The following is a 20,864-nucleotide window of genomic DNA, read 5'->3' on the forward strand; positions in this document are numbered from 1 at the left end:
TAAATAAAAGAACTGCATTGGAGCTAAATATTCTTAACCATATATGGACAAAAAATGGTCTTGGTGCACATGTAAACTGGAGGTAACAAGACAGTGATAGAATTGCACAATTTCAAGCAACACCTTATCATTATTCTCAATGTCACTGGTGCCTCTGCATTTCTAAGCTGCTGTGCAGTGCACGGGGCCTTCCCACACTTGCAGTGCGCACCCACACCTCGTGTGGTACCCGTTGGAAGTTATGAGTTCCATCCGTACACGACTCCGCCGCAGGATCTCATGTTGTAGTTGTTCGCGTTCTCAACGTACAAGAGCGGCTGTGGGATAACAATTCCCCACAAGCCCTGTAGGCTAAGCTTGTGTGTTCTCATTCCTCATGGCACAAAAGTGCCAGCCATCAGCTGTTCTGCTGTTCTAGACCCACGCGTTTTTCTTTTTAACCCATGCCTCCAAGAGTCCGAATATTCTAAAAAAAATAACGAAGCAAGGGCTCCAGAGCTTGCGACCACTAACATTGTACACGAAGTCCTGTGTATTCTCGCTTGAGTGTTTCATTAATTCTCTTGCACCTTTGCATCTTCTGTTCGTTCTGCTTACAAAAGGTTGTGGCCACCAAACATCAGTCAGAGGAACCTAAACCGGCAGTCAGGAACGCAGAATATCGTTTCATTTTCTTTGATAAACTCTTTGTACACAGGCTGTGCCCGGATGTCAGATCCCAGTCTCAAAGTTAAGTGCACCATCTCCAGAAATCCTTCTTCAGGGCGTTGATACACGGCCATCAGTGAGGGTTTTGATCCTCCCACAGCTTCCATGAAAGATATGTTTTTACATTGACTTAAAACGCGAACTCTCACTTGCAAATTGAACAACGGCACTATCTTCTACAGCTGAGGGAGCTTCGCGCTGGGAGTGTTTGTGTGTGGGCATTTAAATATAGATTACTATGTTCCCGACTTACGAACCGTTCGACTTACGAATGGATCCCACAAATTGTGTAAGTCAAGGACCACCCCTATATTACTTATACATGGCTGACGTTTTTCTTTAAAGGTTGATCTCCTGTTGATGTTAAAGGAGGTATTTATATTTAATTTGGCAGGTCTTCCACACCTCTGAAAGCTGAAGTACAATTACCATAACTGCTGATACTTTGATTTCCATGTTTGTGCTGAGCTCTCCTTGGTATATTTGTCCTCACCTGCGAAGCGTATACTGACAACTTGGTTATATTTAGAGGCCTCGAAAATCTGCTTACTCGATTTAAATGTAGTGAAAGATGAAAGACTGCCTAATGCAGTTGTGGCATGGCAATCCCAGTTGACAGCATCCATACGACTTGAAAGTGCAGAGGTCTGCTTTTACCGGCATCTTTATCTCTTGAGCTCACCACGCTTGAGGTATCTTTGAGTTATTGTTTGTAGCCTTGATGTTTTGCTTGTGAAACCTGCATTCGAGGACTTATGCATTGCAACTTGTTGCCATTTATCTATGGGGGAGATTGTATGAATACGTTCAATTGCAATTCTGCTCTGTGGATCTCTTAAGTTTTGCCCTGGAATGTGTAGCTTTTTAAATGTCAAAAACTCTTGTTTACTGCCATTTAACAGTTTTTCCTTCCTGGTTTGTTGGGAGAAAATGAATTTTTATTTTTTGCAGTGGGTCTTTGCTTTGAGATTCATACAGCTTACATGATTTGAAGAATGGTGACAGTGTTTTCAACATTATGGAGAAAAAAAACTACAAGCATATCTGAGGGCTTTCCATACTTTTTTTTTATAGAACTTACTTTCCTAATTCAAGGGGATCCCGACGCTCGACCTAGTACTGCTCACGGCTCGCACTCAATGCGGACATGCCCTGGCAAAGAGGCCTGGGCTAGGGGTGATGTATGATGACACCTGGAGGAACATTGGAAACGGCCCGTTGATGAATTAGCGGCTACCACTAACACACAGAACACAAGAAACACATGCTGAGAACGGTGACGCTCGCTCTATTTCTGCAGCCATTTTGAATGTTGCAGCACTTCGGATGCACAAACCAATAAATATGCCTGAGCATTGACAATTAATTCGGTTCTGCAACCTCAAATTACGTAGAATTAAGTGTGCACTGTATTGCTATATATTAGGTTTAGTGAAAATTAGCCAGTAAAAATATGAGTTCTGTTTTTTATGGTGCCCATTTTGTTTTTCTGACTTTGAAAGGATAAGCTTGACAGTTACAGCTTGGCAGACAGGAGGAATGGATTTAGCAATCTCAAATGCTTTCTATATATAAAAAAGTACATGCTAACTTTAACTCAACAATGCGTTAACTCTTACAGAGCCACATTTTTCAAAATTCAGACTAGTCTACACGGTTATGCCATGCTGTAACAAGTTGGCAGGTATAAATACAAACTCCATGGTGTTTGTCAATAACACTGCCGAAACATTAAAAAACAGGCAATGGCCCTTTTCACAGCACGTAAAATACAACTTAAGGTAACGTTAATGTGTTGGAAAGTATGGTAATCTGAAAATGTGGCAAGACAAGCAAACAGATACATAATAGAGGTTTTTGGGTTAGATCGCATAAATATGTTGTTAAAACCCGCCACCACCCGACACAGCCAACTAGTAAGGGTTGTCACGTAAACAGAACGTGCCAATTCGTGACTCATACAGCACACCGGTGTGTTGGAGAGCCAATCCACAACATTTACAAACCGAGTACGACGTTTCGCCAGTAATTACAAACCTCTGTTATGGATATTGGTCGCGAAAGCCTACCTGTTAAGCAAGCAGATGTTTACAACTTCATAACAAACTCATAATAAACGTGACCCTCGTTTTCGTAAGCTATACATGTGTAATGACCGAAAAATAACCCCAAGCCAATACGCAGGCGAACGGCTATTTGAAAATAAACAAAGGTCTCCGATTGGCAGAAAGAGGCCTCGACGGTGATTGGTCGGGAGGCAGACTATTAAAGGGATTGGAGGAATAAGGTTTGAACGAGAAATCGGAAAACAGATAGTATCCAAGAGGTTTTTTATGGGTTAGATCGCGTAGAATCCGCTAGAGGAGGACAGGGATTGGCTAAAGGAAAAACAAGGACAAGAAGGTTCGAGAAAGGGGGCTGAGGAATATAAAAGAGGAGAGCACGAGGAGTGGGGACGTTCGGAGGAAGTTACAAGCTGGAAGACAAGCTCTAAGCCTAGGGTCCTTTATTGTGGCTGTGTCCAAATAAAAAGTGGCTCTAATTTCGTCGTCAGTCATTACACGTTTGTTGCTATTTCTCTCTCTCTCTGAAGCACTCGGAAACGTTATCCTTGTGTGCGTGGGGTTTCTCTGGGTACATGCCATGGCTTTCATAGGAAACACGACATATGGGATATCCCAAGTTACAAATCCTAAGACATCACAGAGAGGAGAAACATGCACGTCGAAAGCGTTTGAAGATGTGTTAAGAGGGCGATGGTTCCTTCTGGTAAAAGTACGAATCATGATCATTAATAAATCATGTGCAAGTGATTGTATAGCACAGGATGATCCATATGTAATGACAGGGTGCCATCTGTTGACCAGGAGGGGTAATCACGAGTACGAGTGCTTTACAAAATAATCATCCATAAGGGGAACGTAACTGGGCTAAAGCTTAAAAGCAGGGTCAGTCGCGAAGCTCTGGGAACCTGCTCGAAGGTTCTAGAAGGGGGCGTGGCCGGAGGCAGGGCCTGGCCACGCCAAGGAGTATATAAGGGTGGCAGGACCAGAGGTTTGGGGCTGTCGTGGGGTCCGGGTCCTGTCTTCGCCGTCATCTCTTCTTCATGGCCAATCCGCTGTACGGCTCCCATCGTCGTCGTCGCTATATTCGTCAGCCAGCTATGTGGTTAGACGCCAACGATGGGGCTGTGTGGATGGATCAGCTATGCGTAGCCCTATGTATATATATGTCGGTCAGTGATTGTCGTGCCTGCATGTGTTAGAAATAAATAAGCCCTCTACACGTCGTGTCTGGAAGTCGCTCATTACACATGTACAGATAACCCCCACTGATTGTGAAAGTGATTGCTCCATATCAAAGATCAATTATTGGTGATGCTGCGTTGGCGTTTATGCAATAAACACAATTTAATAAAAACTCACATTCATAATAAACACATTGTCTTAAAAGGAAAAAATATAATAACCTTCCATGTCTTAAGAGTCTTATCAATTTTAACAAGTGTATAGGAACTGGTGGGGGATTTCTTGAGGCTGTTAAGTGAAACTTTTCACTCTATTTTGGTGACGTATCTATCAACCGATCATCTTGTACTGTACTGGATATTGCTAAACACATTACAATATACGGGAAGCAGTTATTTCACCGCAATAAGAACCCGACCAGCCGAGCCTGATTTCCGGCCATGGCTAACATCGGTGACGAGTCATATCTGAAGCTGTCACGCTCGTTTCCCCACATTCACCAGCCGACACTGAACAAGCTTGAACCTTGCTCACACCCACGTGACTAACACGTGGTAGGGAAGCCTTTACCCCTTGCCTTACCATATCTACAGATAAAATATTTTACATATTGATCGATTAGCCAGGTAATACATTATTCAGGATTGAATACGTGGGCTTTCACAACCAATTCTTGATTTGAAGTTTTCGTGACTGCAATGATCTATACTCTTTGGTTCTTTCGGTAAAGTCACGTAAGTGAAAATAATAAAATAAAATAAAAAATGAAAACAAAAATAAATCACGACGTTTCGGGCGCAACACAAGCGTCCTTCATTAGGTGGGGACCACCACAGCGAAAACAATCGCTGAAGTATGCCAAAGAGATGGCTGTAACAAGGGATTATATAGCTGAGTGGGCGGGGGGGGGGAGCCAGGGTGAGTGTGGGGGCGGGGAGAGCGGCAAGGATGTTCCGAGAGTTCTAACTAAAGCTGTGCTAGTACGTTGGGTGGGGGGGGGAGAGGGTTGGGGCGGCAAATCTGCACGATCAAAACACTGCACGTACAATTTCCTATTGATGGTAGTGTGCAAGGCTGGGAGTAAAAGACAGGAGATGTGGGTATGAATATAAACTATAAGGCAGCTAAGGTGTAACTTGATTAATAACATCCTTCCAATGATTGCTCAATTTGAATCCATCTTCTCGGTTGAAGTTATGTCTATGTTTGTATATCTGGATGGCTTCATGGACAAATCTTTGGTGGTATCCAGACCGCTTGGAGAGCACTTTGGTATCGGAGAAAACAATATCATGAGAGCCCACCGCGTTGTAGCAGTGGTCAGCTACGGCAGAAGAGTTCATCCTACCGTGTTTCAAATCTGACTTGTGCTCACGAATGCGGTCAGATACATGTCGTTTCGTTTCCCCAATGTAACAATCACCACAAATGCAACTCAGTTTGTAGACTCCAGGGTACTGCAAGTCAGGAATGACATCCTTTACGGATGGGATCTGATCACGGCTTTTGTGTACTGTACTGAATCGGACCTAGATCTTGTGTTTGTTTAGGATTTTGGAAATATTTTTGGCAACGCCTGCTATGTATGGTAACATGATGGTTTTGATCGAAGTCTCAAGGGGTTGTTTCTCCATGGTTGGAAAAACAGCTTTGTGGAGAGTACGGTCCGAATACCCATTAAGGGTCCGGTGTACATCTTCTAATTCACTTGCCAGGTGGTGTTGGTCAGAAATGCAGTGGGCCCTATGGTGTAATGTTTTGATGAGGGAATTATTGTGCCAGATGGTGGTGGGAATCAGGTTTCAGATAGGAATCTGTGTGGGACTTCCTGTAGACAGAATGTCCCAAAGAGCCATTGGGCCTCCTCTCAAACAGAACATCCAAGAATGGTAGCTTGCCATCCTTCTCCACTTCCATGGTGAATTTTATGGATGGGTGTATGGAGTTAATGTGGTCGAGAAGTTGGTTCAATGCTGGTAGGCCATGTGGCCAAATGACGAAAGTATCATCCACATCTTCTTGGTTCTTTCGGTAAAGTCACGTAGAAGGGAAGTAATAAAATAATAAAAATAAAACATAATAAAACAATTCTCACGACGTTTCGGCCACAACGCAAGCAGCCGTCCTCAGGCGAAGAATGAGACATTATCAAGCTAGGAGCTTATATAGGTGTAGCGAGGAGGAGCGCCTTAACAAAAGAATGTGCATATGAAGAGGAATTTTAGCATACCAATGGGCAATGCGTAGGAGGGGGGGCGGAGGGGTTTCAAAGTCCCATTATGCCCATGCATTATGCAGGATCAACAGCACCACGGGGGGGCGCAAGGAACAACGTTAATAAAGGAAAGGAATGTTAATGATATGTAGCTGCATTTACCAAACAACCACGTAGAAAACCAAAGTAAAAACTACATAGAAAACTAAAATATAAACTGATACTTACTATACTCTACAATAAGCTGAGTTACTAACAACAAATAATAAATTACAATTCTACGTCGTAAGAAGTATATAATATACTTCCATCTAAACTTTATTCTCTTAGCATATACAGTACTATATACTGCCATAGATAAACCCAACATTAAATTATATACTGTATTGCTGTAAACAACCCTATACTTTTTACATTTTAATATAACACTATGTATTATTATTCAACTCACCCTAATGTGTATCGAAATGGTTTATTACGTCCTTCCAATGATTGCTAAGCCTGAATCCATCTTCTCGGTTAAAATTGTCTCTGTGTTTGTATATGTGGATCGCCTCATGAACGAATCTCTCATGATAGCCAGATGGCTTGCAGAGAACCTCCTTCTTGGAGAAGTCAATGTCATGTGAGCCCACTGAGTTGTAACAGTGGTCTGCCACGGCTGAGGTGTTTGTCCTACCGTGTTTTAGATCAGCTTTATGTTCACGAATGCGGTCTGAGACGTGTCGTTTGGTTTCCCCAATGTAACTGCGACCACAGAGGCAACTTAGTTTGTAGACGCCAGGGTACTGTATGTCTGGAATCACATCTTTTACAGACGGTACCAGATCACGGATTTTATGTACTGTGTTGAATCGGACCTGGATCTTGTGTTTAATCAGGATTTTGGAGATCTTTTTTGTGACCCCAGCAATGTAGGGTAAGGTGATGGTCTTGAAAGGCTCCTCAACAGGATCCTTCTTAATGGTTGGAGTGATGGCTTTGCGGATTGTGTAGTCGGAGTAACCATTAGCCTTAAGAGCTTGGCGTACCTGTTTGAGTTCACTGGAAATGTGTTCATGGTCGGAGATGCATTGGGCTCTATGATATAGAGTCTTGATGAGGGAATTCTTCTGGGATGGATGGTGGTGGGAATCCGGTTTTAGATAAGCATTCGTGTGGGTGGCTTTCCTGTAGACAGAGTGGCTCATTGAACCATCAGGTCTCCTTTTGATTAGGACATCCAAAAAGGGTAGCTTGCCATCATTTTCGACTTCCATGGTGAATCTGATGGCTGGGTGTATGGAATTGATGTGGTCGAGAAATTGGTCTAGAGCAGGCCGGCCATGTGGCCAGATGACAAAAGTGTCGTCTACGTACCTCTTCCATAAGGTCGGGCGTAGAGTGGCAGTCTGGATGGCGTCCGTCTCAAATTTCTCCATGAAGATGTTGGCTACAACCGGAGATAGGGGGGAGCCCATTGGGGTGCCCTCAATTTGCTTGTAGAAGGTTCCATTCCAGGTGAAGTATGTATTGGTTAAGCAGTGTCTCACCAGGGGGGGTACCCCAGCATTTAGTCCTTGATGAACCAAGTCTTCAATGATTGCGATGGTGTCGGGCACAGGCACCTTGGTGAACAAGGAAACCACATCAAAACTGACAAGCAGGTCGTCTGGGGACAGGGCAATCCCCTTGATTGTCGATACCAGGTCAGTAGAGTTTAGTACTGCAGAGGTGGTTTTTCCAGTGAAAGGCCGTAGGATTTCGGACAAAAAACGAGCCAGTTTGTAAGTGGGGGAGTTGATAGTAGAGACAATGGGACGAAGAGGTGTATCTTCTTTATGTATCTTTGGCAAGCCGTACAATCTTGGTGGCCTGGCTGCAGAAGGTTTCAACGAGAACTGTTTGGTCTGATCAATTAATGCGGTTGAAGCAGAAATGATGTTGTTGGTTTTGGAGACGAGGCTGTTGGTGGGGTCTCTTTTTATTTTTGTATAGCTGCCATCGCTGAGTAGTTCTTGAATTTTGTTGTTGTATTCTATTTTGTCCATGATGACAGTGGCATTGCCTTTGTCGGCTGAGAGGATGACAATGTCATCCCTCTTTTTTAATTGAGCTAATTCAAAACGCTCATCTTTGCTGATGTTGCTAGCTGGCATCTTAGCGTTTTTGAGGGTTACAGAGATTTCAGATCTTGCTACGTCTGCAGCGATGTGACTCAAGCCCTTGAGAGCTACATCTACTCGAGCAATTATATCATTAACTGGTATGTGTCTAGGTGTGACTGCAAAGTTTAGTCCTTTAGCTAAAACGGATTTCAAACCTTCAGAAATAGGACTGTTACTGCGATTAATTACGACTTTGTTAACATCTAGCTTTTCAATGTGTGGGTCCGGTTTCTTGTTTGAGAGGCGGTTGAATTTGGAAATCAAGTTGTCCTTACATTTAGTCGACATAGCGGCAGCTGAAGAGGCAGTCATTTTTTCCACGTGTTCCCAATCCGATGTGGACATTGTTGCACTCAAAGATAAGTGTGATTTGTAGAGTGTCTTGTCTAACTGATCTAGTTCGGTGCGCATAAGTCTGATTTTCTCTGAGATAAGAGCTAAGCTAGTTCTAGACAGAATTCGTTTCGCATTATAAGAAGTTACAGCAGCAGATGTTAGTGTAAATGCGTTTGGTATTACCTTAGCTTAGCTCTTATCTCAGAGAAAATCAGACTTATGCGCACCGAACTAGATCAGTTAGACAAGACACTCTACAAATCACACTTATCTTTGAGTGCAACAATGTCCACATCGGATTGGGAACACGTGGAAAAAATGACTGCCTCTTCAGCTGCCGCTATGTCGACTAAATGTAAGGACAACTTGATTTCCAAATTCAACCGCCTCTCAAACAAGAAACCGGACCCACACATTGAAAAGCTAGATGTTAACAAAGTCGTAATTAATCGCAGTAACAGTCCTATTTCTGAAGGTTTGAAATCCGTTTTAGCTAAAGGACTAAACTTTGCAGTCACACCTAGACACATACCAATTAATGATATAATTGCTCGAGTAGATGTAGCTCTCAAGGGCTTGAGTCACATCGCTGCAGACGTAGCAAGATCTGAAATCTCTGTAACCCTCAAAAACGCTAAGATGCCAGCTAGCAACATCAGCAAAGATGAGCGTTTTGAATTAGCTCAATTAAAAAAGAGGGATGACATTGTCATCCTCTCAGCCGACAAAGGCAATGCCACTGTCATCATGGACAAAATAGAATACAACAACAAAATTCAAGAACTACTCAACGATGGCAGCTATACAAAAATAAAAAGAGACCCCACCAACAGCCTCGTCTCCAAAACCAACAACATCATTTCTGCTTCAACCGCATTAATTGATCAGACCAAACAGTTCTCGTTGAAACCTTCTGCAGCCAGGCCACCAAGATTGTACGGCTTGCCAAAGATACATAAAGAAGATACACCTCTTCGTCCCATTGTCTCTACTATCAACTCCCCCACTTACAAACTGGCTCGTTTTTTGTCCGAAATCCTACGGCCTTTCACTGAAAAAACCACCTCTGCAGTACTAAACTCTACTGACCTGGTATCGACAATCAAGGGGATTGCCCTGTCCCCAGACGACCTGCTTGTCAGTTTTGATGTGGTTTCCTTGTTCACCAAGGTGCCTGTGCCCGACACCATCGCAATCATTGAAGACTTGGTTCATCAAGGACTAAATGCTGGGGTACCCCCCCTGGTGAGACACTGCTTAACCAATACATACTTCACCTGGAATGGAACCTTCTACAAGCAAATTGAGGGCACCCCAATGGGCTCCCCCCTATCTCCGGTTGTAGCCAACATATTCATGGAGAAATTTGAGACGGACGCCATCCAGACTGCCACTCTACGCCCGACCTTATGGAAGAGGTACGTAGACGACACTTTTGTCATCTGGCCACATGGCCGGCCTGCTCTAGACCAATTTCTCGACCACATCAATTCCATACACCCAGCCATCAGATTCACCATGGAAGTCGAAAATGATGGCAAGCTACCCTTTTTGGATGTCCTAATCAAAAGGAGACCTGATGGTTCAATGAGCCACTCTGTCTACAGGAAAGCCACCCACACGAATGCTTATCTAAAACCGGATTCCCACCACCATCCATCCCAGAAGAATTCCCTCATCAAGACTCTATATCATAGAGCCCAATGCATCTCCGACCATGAACACATTTCCAGTGAACTCAAACAGGTACGCCAAGCTCTTAAGGCTAATGGTTACTCCGACTACACAATCCGCAAAGCCATCACTCCAACCATTAAGAAGGATCCTGTTGAGGAGCCTTTCAAGACCATCACCTTACCCTACATTGCTGGGGTCACAAAAAATATCTCCAAAATCCTGATTAAACACAAGATCCAGGTCCGATTCAACACAGTACATAAAATCCGTGATCTGGTACCGTCTGTAAAAGATGTGATTCCAGACATACAGTACCCTGGCGTCTACAAACTAAGTTGCCTCTGTGGTAGCAGTTACATTGGGGAAACCAAACGACACGTCTCAGACCGCATTCGTGAACATAAAGCTGATCTAAAACACGGTAGGACAAACACCTCAGCCGTGGCAGACCACTGTTACAACTCAGTGGGCTCACATGACATTGACTTCTCCAAGACGGAGGTTCTCTGCAAGCCATCTGGCTATCATGAGAGATTCGTTCATGAGGCGATCCACATATACAAACACAGAGACAATTTTAACCGAGAAGATGGATTCAGGCTTAGCAATCATTGGAAGGACGTAATAAACCATTTCGATACACATTAGGGTGAGTTGAATAATACATAGTGTTATATTAAAATGTAAAAAGTATAGGGTTGTTTACAGCAATACAGTATATAATTTAATGTTGGGTTTATCTATGGCAGTATATAGTACTGTATATGCTAAGAGAATAAAGTTTAGATGGAAGTATATTATATACTTCTTACGACATAGAATTGTAATTTATTATTTGTTGTTAGTAACTCAGCTTATTGTAGAGTATAGTAAGTATCAGTTTATATTTTAGTTTTCTATGTAGTTTTTACTTTGGTTTTCTACGTGGTTGTTTGGTAAATGCAGCTACATATCATTAACATTCCTTTCCTTTATTAACGTTGTTCCTTGCGCCCCCCCGTGGTGCTGTTGATCCTGCATAATGCATGGGCATAATGGGACTTTGAAACCCCTCCGCCCCCCCTCCTACGCATTGCCCATTGGTATGCTAAAATTCCTCTTCATATGCACATTCTTTTGTTAAGGCGCTCCTCCTCGCTACACCTATATAAGCTCCTAGCTTGATAATGTCTCATTCTTCGCCTGAGGACGGCTGCTTGCGTTGTGGCCGAAACGTCGTGAGAATTGTTTTATTATGTTTCATTTTTATTATTTTATTACTTCCCTTCTACGTGACTTTACCGAAAGAACCAAGAAGATGAATCCCTGCAGCCACGAAAGCTTTAAATCGAAATATCATCCACATATCTATTCCACAGGGAAGGACGCAGGGTAGATGTCTGGATGGCGTCTGTTTAAAATTTCTCCATGAAAACATTGGCTATCACTGGTGACAAGGGGGAACCCATGGGGGTACCCTCATTTTGTTTGTAGAAAGTACCATTCCAGGTGAAGTACGTGTTGGTAAGGCAGTGCCTAACCAGCGCAGGGACATCAGGGTTCAGTCCATGTTGGACTAAGTCTTCAATTATTGTTATGGTGTAAGGCACAGGAACCTTGGTGAATAGAGAAACCACATCAAAGCTGACGATGACATCATCAGGGGACAGTGAAATGTCCTGGATTAGAGAGACCAAGTGAGTTGAATTAAGTACTGCTGAAGTGGTCTTGCCAGTGTAATAAAGGACTCTCTCTCATATGTCGATCTCCGTTGTCCTTTATTGGGTCCGTAGAATGTCGTTACCACGGCGTCCTCGCTCAGGCCCGCGTCTCTCCCGACGATCTCTCCACAGCCACTCCGCTGCTCCGATATGCAGTCTCCCTGCTGCTCCGATATGCAGTCTCCCTGCTGCTCCGATATGCAGTCTCCCTGCTGCTCCGCCTTGCAGCCACACCGCTGCTCCGCTCTCTAGCTTCACTGCTGCCCCATATACAGCTAGCCTCCCACAGCCCGCTAGCTCTCTGCGTCTGACACCGATGGCTGACGGTGTCGACGTCTCCCACCGCGTGGCGACCGCGCCACTCTCTCCGTACTGCCCAGCGTGGCCTCCTCCTGTTTCACTCGGTCTCAACTCCCCCTTCCCCTTCCGGTTCTCCCCCTAAATCCTCTCTCCCACGTGACCCTAACTCCTCCCTCTCCCCACGTGACCCAGACTCCGCCCCCCCTCAATCCTTGCTCGCATTACACGACCCCCCCCCCCCCCCGATGAAAACCTGGCTGCAATAAATATAATAAAATAATGCGAGCAACATTTTAACCATCTGGCATCACTGGACAACGGAGAATATAACAACGATAACAAGAACAACAAGAACAATCAACGAAAGGAAAGGGATTTGGAACGCGTGCGGGTCGCCGGCCCGTCACGAACGGGCAGCGGTCCCCCCACAGACCGAGAACGCGACGGGGTTTTAAGATCGACGGGAATAGAACCGCCCGCCGCTGTTGGAGGCCCGTCAACGCCAAGGTCCCGTTCCCCAGAGAGACCCAAGTCCGGGGTCTCTGGCAACCGTGTCTGTGGTGGGGTTGGAGGGGCAGCGGGGTCAAATGGCCCCGTCGCCATGGTAGGCCCACCCAGAGCAGGATTCGCCACATCCGCCTGCGTCATGGCTGGTTCGTCTGTAGAAGGCACGACAGGCGCGCTTGCAGAGTTAACAGGCAAGGGCAGAGGTGCGTCGGGTGCAACAGACACCGGCAAGGCAACATCAGGGGATGACGCATCCGTCCGCGGGGCCACGTAGGGCTTCAACCTAGACGTATGGACGTACCAGCGCCGCGATCCGAACCGAACCCACCCGGGCTGCGAGTTAGGGACTTCAATAAGCTTAACCGGCCCCTGCCATGGTTTGTGAAGCTTAGGGGAGGTCCCCGGCCGCACCTGCGGGCAGTGCAGCCATGCCATGTCCCCCACTCGCCAGGGGCATGTACCGGTCGAGCGCCGGGCGCAACGCTCGTTTCGCGCCTGAGTCTTGGCAGTAGCCAATCGGGCCCCCTCCCGTGCCTCGGCGACGCGTCGAACAGTGTCCTGAATGTACTCGGGGAGAGGTTTAACAGGACCCTTCGCCCCTGTACCCAGCTGTACTTCCACCGGTGGCACATTCTCGCGGCCGTACATTAGAAAAAATGGAGAATACCCTGTGGACGCATGAGACGTCATCCGATACGCGGAGAGTACGCCAGGTATATGCAAGTCCCAATCAGCTTGTTTCTCGTCAACCGTGTGACATAGCATGGCCGACAGCATCCGATTAAGCCGTTCCACCATGCCATCCGTCTGCGGGTGGTAAGGAGATGTACGAACCTTCTTGGTTCCCAGAGCAGCGCACACTTCCGCCAACAATTTAGAAGATAAATTTCGCCCCTGATCCGTGAGTAGCCTCTCCGGCGCCCCTTTGTCCAGCACATATCCAAACAGGAAGGCGTCCGTGATAGACGCCGCCGACTGGTCGGGTAAGGGCCAAGCCATCGGCCAACGGGAAAGATATTCCACCCCGACCAGCAAAAATGTATTACCCCTAGCGGATGGCGGGAAAGGTCCCAAAATATCCAGCGCCACCAACTCGTTGATTCGAGACACCTGTATAGACTGCACCGGCGGCACATAAGGGTTTTTAGGCGGCTTCCGCCGGGCACACTCGGGACACGCCCGAATGTGTCCGACGACATCCGTCGTCATGCCGTGCCAGAAGTAGTCTCGCTGCAATGTTAACAAAGTATTTTGCACCCCGAGATGTAATAAAGTGTTGCAGTGCAGAGTCCGAATCAATTCGTACCGTAACGACGACGGTACAACCAGACACCAGCGGTCATGCAACCCCTCCCTCCACATGAGCAACCCATCCCGGAGAGCGGCCCCCGGCGTCCCACCGGACAGCAATCCCCCCGCTCCCTTCGCAGCCCGACTCCGTAAAGCCCCCAATGAGTCGTCAAGCAATTGTTCGCGAATCCATACCGAGCGCGGCAGGTTCAGAACCCCATCGGCCGGTCCGGGGCACACCGGAGCCCCAGGCACCTCGACAGCTGACACGACAGGCCGAGGGGGTAGCTTAACCGGCATACACCTATTCGTACCTGACGCGCAAGCGCAAGGGGACCCCTGTGGTAATCTGGAGAGCGCGTCCGCATTCGCGTGACGCGACCCCTTCCGATATTGAATGTCGAAGGAAAATTCCTGCAGGGTCTCCAACCATCGTGCAAGTTTGCCAGATGGTTGGTCAACCCTCAAGGCATACTGCAGAGCCGCATGGTCCGTGCGCACAATAAACGAACGGCGTATAGATACGGCCGATATTGGCAGAGAAAATAGACAATAGCCAATAGTTCGCGGCGAGTAACGCAGTAGCGGGTTTCTGCCGGGGACAGCACACGGCTACCGTAGGCTACCACGCGTTCCACGCCGCCCTTGGACTGTGACAAAACGGCCCCGATCCCGGTGTCACTAGCGTCCGTATCCAGAATAAAAGGTCGATCAAAATCCGGATAGTCCAATGTCGGCGCCGTCGCCAACCGATCGCGTAGGCCCTCAAACGCCACTTCCTCCGGCGGACCCCAACTGAACCTCCGACCCTTACCCGTAAGGAGGTGCAAGGGACTAGCGATCATAGCAAAGTTCGGAACGAACCTTCGATAATATGAGGCGAACCCAAGGAAGCGACGTGCGTCCCCAACTGAGGCCGGGGTTGGCCAGTTGCGGACGCACGCCGTCTTCTCCGGGTCCGTGGCCACCCCGTCCGCACTGACTATGTGTCCCAAATAACGCACGGATCGTTGCAGTAGGTGACACTTTTTGGTTTGAATTTTAGATTTGCGGAGCGTATCCTAGCAAAAAACGTCTCCAATCTCTGTAAATGTTCGTCAGATGTGCGGCTAAAGACGATGACATCGTCTAAATAAATGAAACATGTCTCCCACTGCAGACCCGTTAACACGAGCTCCATCAACCGCTGAAAAGTGGCGGGGGCCGCATTCAAGCCCATTGGAAGGCAATTAAACTGAAACAATCCCTGCGGCGTACGGAAAGCCGTCTTTTCCCTCGAGGACTCATCGAGGGGAAGCTGCCAGAATCCCGAAGAGAGATCCAGTGTTGAAAAAAACTTCGCCCCGGACAAGGCATCGAGGGAATCATCCATACGCGGTAGGGGGTACGCATCTGCGACGGACACCTTGTTCAATTTTCGAAAAACGACGCAAAATCGCAGTTTCCCATCCTTCTTCTTCACAAGGACTACCGGCGCGCCCCATGGACTGTTAGACGGGGATATTATGTCAGCGGCCAGCATGTCCTCCACTGCACCACGAACCTGATCCCGCTCCGTCGGGCTCAACCGATGCGAGTTCAACCGAATCGGAGCGGCATCCCCCGTATCAATGTGGTGGGAAAGCAAGGAGGTGCGTCCCAAGTCAAAATCATCCGAGCTGAACACGTCAGAATAACTTAGCAACAGCGCGTGAAGCGCGGACCGTTGTTCTCCGGTCAGGGATGAATTCTCCCCGCATAACTCAGCAACCCAACGATCATCCTGCCCCGTAGGCCCCGAAACCCCCCCTACCATGTCCTGGCGGGCCCGGTTGTCATGGGCCATGAACGCGGTCGTGGCGTGAGCCAAAACCGTTCCGGCTGGGACACTGACATTCTCCGCACTCCCATTCAGCACCTGTAAGAACGGGGGCTGGCCCGGCTGGACAATCGTTTGTGCCCCAACCAGCGTCGAGCCGCCCGTTATAGCCGTGGACGGCTATAACGGGCGGCTTCCAATATCTCAATGGGATAAGCATCTGCGAACCAGGTGGAATGTCAACAGATACCTCGGACAGCGCCTGTACCTGGCAAACAGGGGCAGACCGGCCCCATGGAGATGGTAAGAACGAAATTTTCTGCCCCCCCGGTAATTCAATGCAATTTTGATCAACCCTTATTTGAATGGGCATTTTTGCCAGGAAATCAGTCCCCAACAAACAGGGTACCGCGATGGACCTAGAGATCAAAACGGTCCCTGAAGCCGACACCCCCCCAATCGATATGTTGGCGTCCACCTGGCCCACAATGCCCATACTTCCCCCGTTCGCCGCTATGCATGAATCATAAACCGCTCGCACTCTCCCTGGCGGAATGCCCAAAAGATGGAAAATGACATCCCAAATAATGGTCGCGGACGCACCGGAGTCCACCAAAATACACACCTCGACCCCCTGAATAGAACCCGGTACCGTGGACGACCCTCCGTGCCAATCGCCACCATTGCGTCAGCGAGCGACACGGGTCAATCGGCGGCACCTCGTTGTTAACGACACACGGACCGCGCGGCGATGGTGATGCATGAGGTGACAGGCCTTGCCGGGTGTCTGATGCGCACCGACTTGCCTGTCCCGGCTGGTCTTTTCGCGTGACGTCCGTGGTCGAGGCCTCCTGCTGGGGCGGCCCGGGGATGCGAGCCCAACAGTCCCTGGCGAAGTGGCCCTTACGGCCGCAGCGGAAACATTCCACGTTGTTTCGGCGCGCGGCACCCCCTCTGTCCCGACGCTCCCGCGCCGGCGGGCCGGACCTCGGCCCCGTTCCCCCCCGAGCAAGCCACTGGGCGGAGGTGGCCGTCAACTCCTGCGGACCCTTGTCGTCAGGAACGTAGACCGCCTTCTTAGGATCCCACCCCGTAGCACCGCCTTCAACGATGGGGCCCCCCGTCCAAGCTGACATCTGTTTCCAGCATCGGAGATTAAATTGAGCGTCCAAGCACTTAGCCGCAGCACGGGACGTCAACTTATCATGGCTGCACACCGGCATGGGGATCCCCAGGTCTCTAGACAATTCCAGCATCTTGCCCAACACAAGGGGCTCCAACAAATCTGGCTCCGTCTCGGGGTATGCTGCCATCGCCAGTTCCAGAACGGCGCCTCTGAAAGCCACCGGCGATTCTTCAGGCGCCCGTTGCCGCTGAACAAATCTACGATGGGCATCGTCCGGAGGCTCGTACGCATCCACCATTTCCTCGAAGACACCCTGCAGCGTCCTCTTCTTGTCGGCCTTGATGGAGCGAAAAAACCGGACGGACTCGTCATCGAGAAGTGTTGGTAGGACTTCCAGGGCCTCTGCGTCCGTCCATTTGGCGGAGCGTACGGCCACTTGAAAACGGCAGGTGAATGCGCTCCAATCGCCGCCGATGGAGAATTCTTTGACCTTTGTTAAATGACTGCTGCGGGTCCTTGCTCCGCCTTCCTCCGCCGATGGTGACTCACGCTGCAGCGACAAGATGGCGTCACTCCGCAACGTGTGCAAGATGGCGGCTTCCCGCGGCGGAGGGCGCAAGATGGCGGCTTCCCGCCGTTCCTCCTCGGCCACGCCCAAGATGGCGTCTTCGTGCCGCGTGGTCGAGAGGGCTGATGGCGACGGCAAGGCCCCGGCCCGCTGTTCCCCGCCGGGCCTCCCCGAAGTCGTCGCCGGCGTCACAAGGTCGCACAACTGCGCCAACACCGTCTTCAGCGCCTCCAGTTGGGCCGCCATCTGTCGCCATCCGTCCTCAGCGTACAGTCGCGCGGATGGGCCCACCGAGGCGGCCACATCCTGCACGCCCGGACCCCTGCTCGTCCCAGCGTCGCTTTCCTCCTCCATCGTCGGTAGCGCCACCGCTGGAGGGAGGTCGTCGTCAGAAGATGCTGCTGAAGATGGTGCAGGGTCGTTCTTCCTTCTGAGCTGTTTTGACATGCCGTTTCACTTCTGACACCAATGTAATAAAGGACTCTCTCTCATATGTCAATCTCCGTTGTCCTTTATTGGGTTCGTAGAATCTCGTTACCACGGCGTCCTCGCTCAGGCCCGCGTCTCTCCCGACGATCTCTCCACAGCCACTCCGCTGCTCCGATATGCAGTCTCCCAGCTGCTCCGATATGCAGTCTCCCTGCTGCTCCGATATGCAGTCTCCCTGCTGCTCCGCCTTGCAGCCACACCGCTGCTCCGCTCTCTAGCTTCACTGCTGCCCCGTATACAGCTAGCCTCCCACAGCCCGCTAGCTCTCTGCGTCTGACACCGATGGCTGACGGTGTCGACGTCTCCCACCGCGTGGCGACCGCGCCACTCTCCCCGTACTGCCCAGCGTGGCCTCCTCCTGTTTCACTCCGTCTCAACTCCCCCTTCCCCTTCCGGTTCTCCCCCTAAATCCTCTCTCCCACGTGACCCTAACTCCTCCCTCTCCCCACGTGACCCAGACTCCGCCCCCCCTCAATCCTTGCTCGCATTACACCAGTAAAGGGAAGCAAAGTATCCGACAGAAAACAGGCTAGTTTGTAGGTAGGTGAGTTGATCGTGGACACGATGGGCCACAGTGGGGTACCTTCTTTATGGATCTTGGAAATACCATAGAATCTGGGTGGTCGAGCAGCCGAAGGTTTTAGGGAGAACCGTTTGACTGGTTCGATTAGAGAAGTCGAACTGGTAATGATCATGTTGGTTTTTGTAGTTAGGCTGTTAGTAGGATCTCTATTGATCTTGGAGTAGCTGCCATCATTGAGTAGGTCCTGGATTTTGTTGTTGTATGTGGTTTTATCAATGACAGTGGCATTGCCCTTGTCGGCCGAGATGATGACTATGTCATCCCTCTTTTTCAAATTTGCGAGTTCAGAGCACTTGTTTTTGCTGATGTTGGTAATGGGTTTCTTAGCATTTTTGAGGATAGTGGCAATTTCAGCTCTAGCAACGTCTGTTTGTATGTGTCCTAAGCCTTTGAGGGCTACATCGACCTGGGAGATTATAACCTCCACTGGGATATGTTTAGGGGTAACTGCGAAATTCAGCCCTTTAGCTAGTACCGATTTTAGATTGTCAGAAATTGGGATGTTAATCTGATTGATAACAATCTTGTTGACATCTAACTTTTTAATGTGAGTCTGGCTTCTTCTTTGACAGGAGGTTGAATTTGGCGATCAAGTTAGCTTTACATTTGGTTGACAATGAATAAGCAAAGGAGAGCATTTACACTATGAGATCTCTTTTACCAGTGGAAAAATATAGTAGTAGGTTTTTACCCATTTAAACTGGTACAAAACTGACACCTTTATTCAAGGCATCATGTTTGCAATAACCACAACACAAGTAGTCAAAAAAGTAAACAAGAAGAAGCAACTCTGATAATGATATGCACTGTCCTTGAAGTTGATTGGTCCACACCCGAGACGGCTTTCTTTAGAGCCTAGTCCCCATTGGTGTTGGACCAGATGACACCAGAAGGCGTACCACCCAAAGACAGTGCAATATCAGAGTATTGAGAGCTCGGGGTAAGCATTTACACTATGAGATCTATTTTACCAGTGGCAAAATATAGTAGTAGGTTTTTACCTTACTACTATATTTGTGCAATATCAGAGTATTGAGAGCTCGGGGTAAGCATTTACACTATGAGATCTATTTTACCAGTGGCAAAATATAGTAGTAGGTTTTTACCTTACTACTATATTTGTGCAATATCAGAGTATTGAGAGCTCGGGGTAAGCATTTACACTATGAGATCTCTTTTTACCAGTGGCAAAATATAGTAGTAGGTTTTTACCCTACTACTATATTTTGCCACTGGTAAAAGAGATCTCATAGTAGTAGGTTTTTACCCTACTATATTTTGCCACTGGTAAAATAGATCTCATAGTGTAAATGCTTACCCCGAGCTCTCAATACTCTGATATTGTACTGTCTTTGGGTTGTACGCCTTCTGGTGTCATCTGGTCCAACACCAATGGGGACTAGGCTCTAAAGAAAGCCGTCTCGGGTGTGGACCAATCAACTTCAAGGACAGTGCATATCATTATCATTATCAGAGTTGCTTCTTTTTGTTTGCTTTTTTGACTACTTGTGTTGTGGTTATTGCAAACATGATGCCTTGAATAAAGGTTTCAGTTTTGTACCAGTTTAAAAGGGTAAAAACCTACTACTATATTTTGCCACTGGTAAAAGAGATATCATAGTGTAAATGCTTACCCTGAGCTCTCAATACTCTTGATATTGCACTGTCTTTGGGTTGTACGCCTTCTGGTGTCATCTGGTCCAACACCAATGGGGACTAGGCTCTAAAGAAAGCCGTCTCGGGTGTGGACCAATCAACTTCAAGGACAGTACATATCATTATCATTATCAGAGTTGCTTCTTTTTGTTTGCTTTTTTGACTACTTGTGTTGTGGTTATTGCAAACATGATGCCTTGAATAAAGGTGTCAGTTTTGTACCAGTTTAAAAGGGTAAAAACCTACTACTATAGCAGAGGAGACTGTCATGTTGTCAACACGGTCCCAATCGGAAAGCGACATCTTTTGTGTTAACATTAAATGTAATTGTAAGAAAATCTTGTCTAAATTATCGAGTTCAAATCGGAGCAATCTTATTCTCTCTGAGATTAGTGATAGGCTAGCTTTAAACAAAATCCATGTAGCAGATGTGAGTGTGAAAGCAATTGTTACATTGGGGAAACGAAACGACATGTATCTGAACGCATTCGCGAGCACAAGTCAGATTTGAAACAC

The sequence above is a fragment of the Lampetra planeri genome, chromosome 5 (assembly GCF_965212315.1).
Source record: "Lampetra planeri chromosome 5, kcLamPlan1.2.h2, whole genome shotgun sequence".
Lineage (NCBI taxonomy): Eukaryota > Metazoa > Chordata > Hyperoartia > Petromyzontiformes > Petromyzontidae > Lampetra > Lampetra planeri.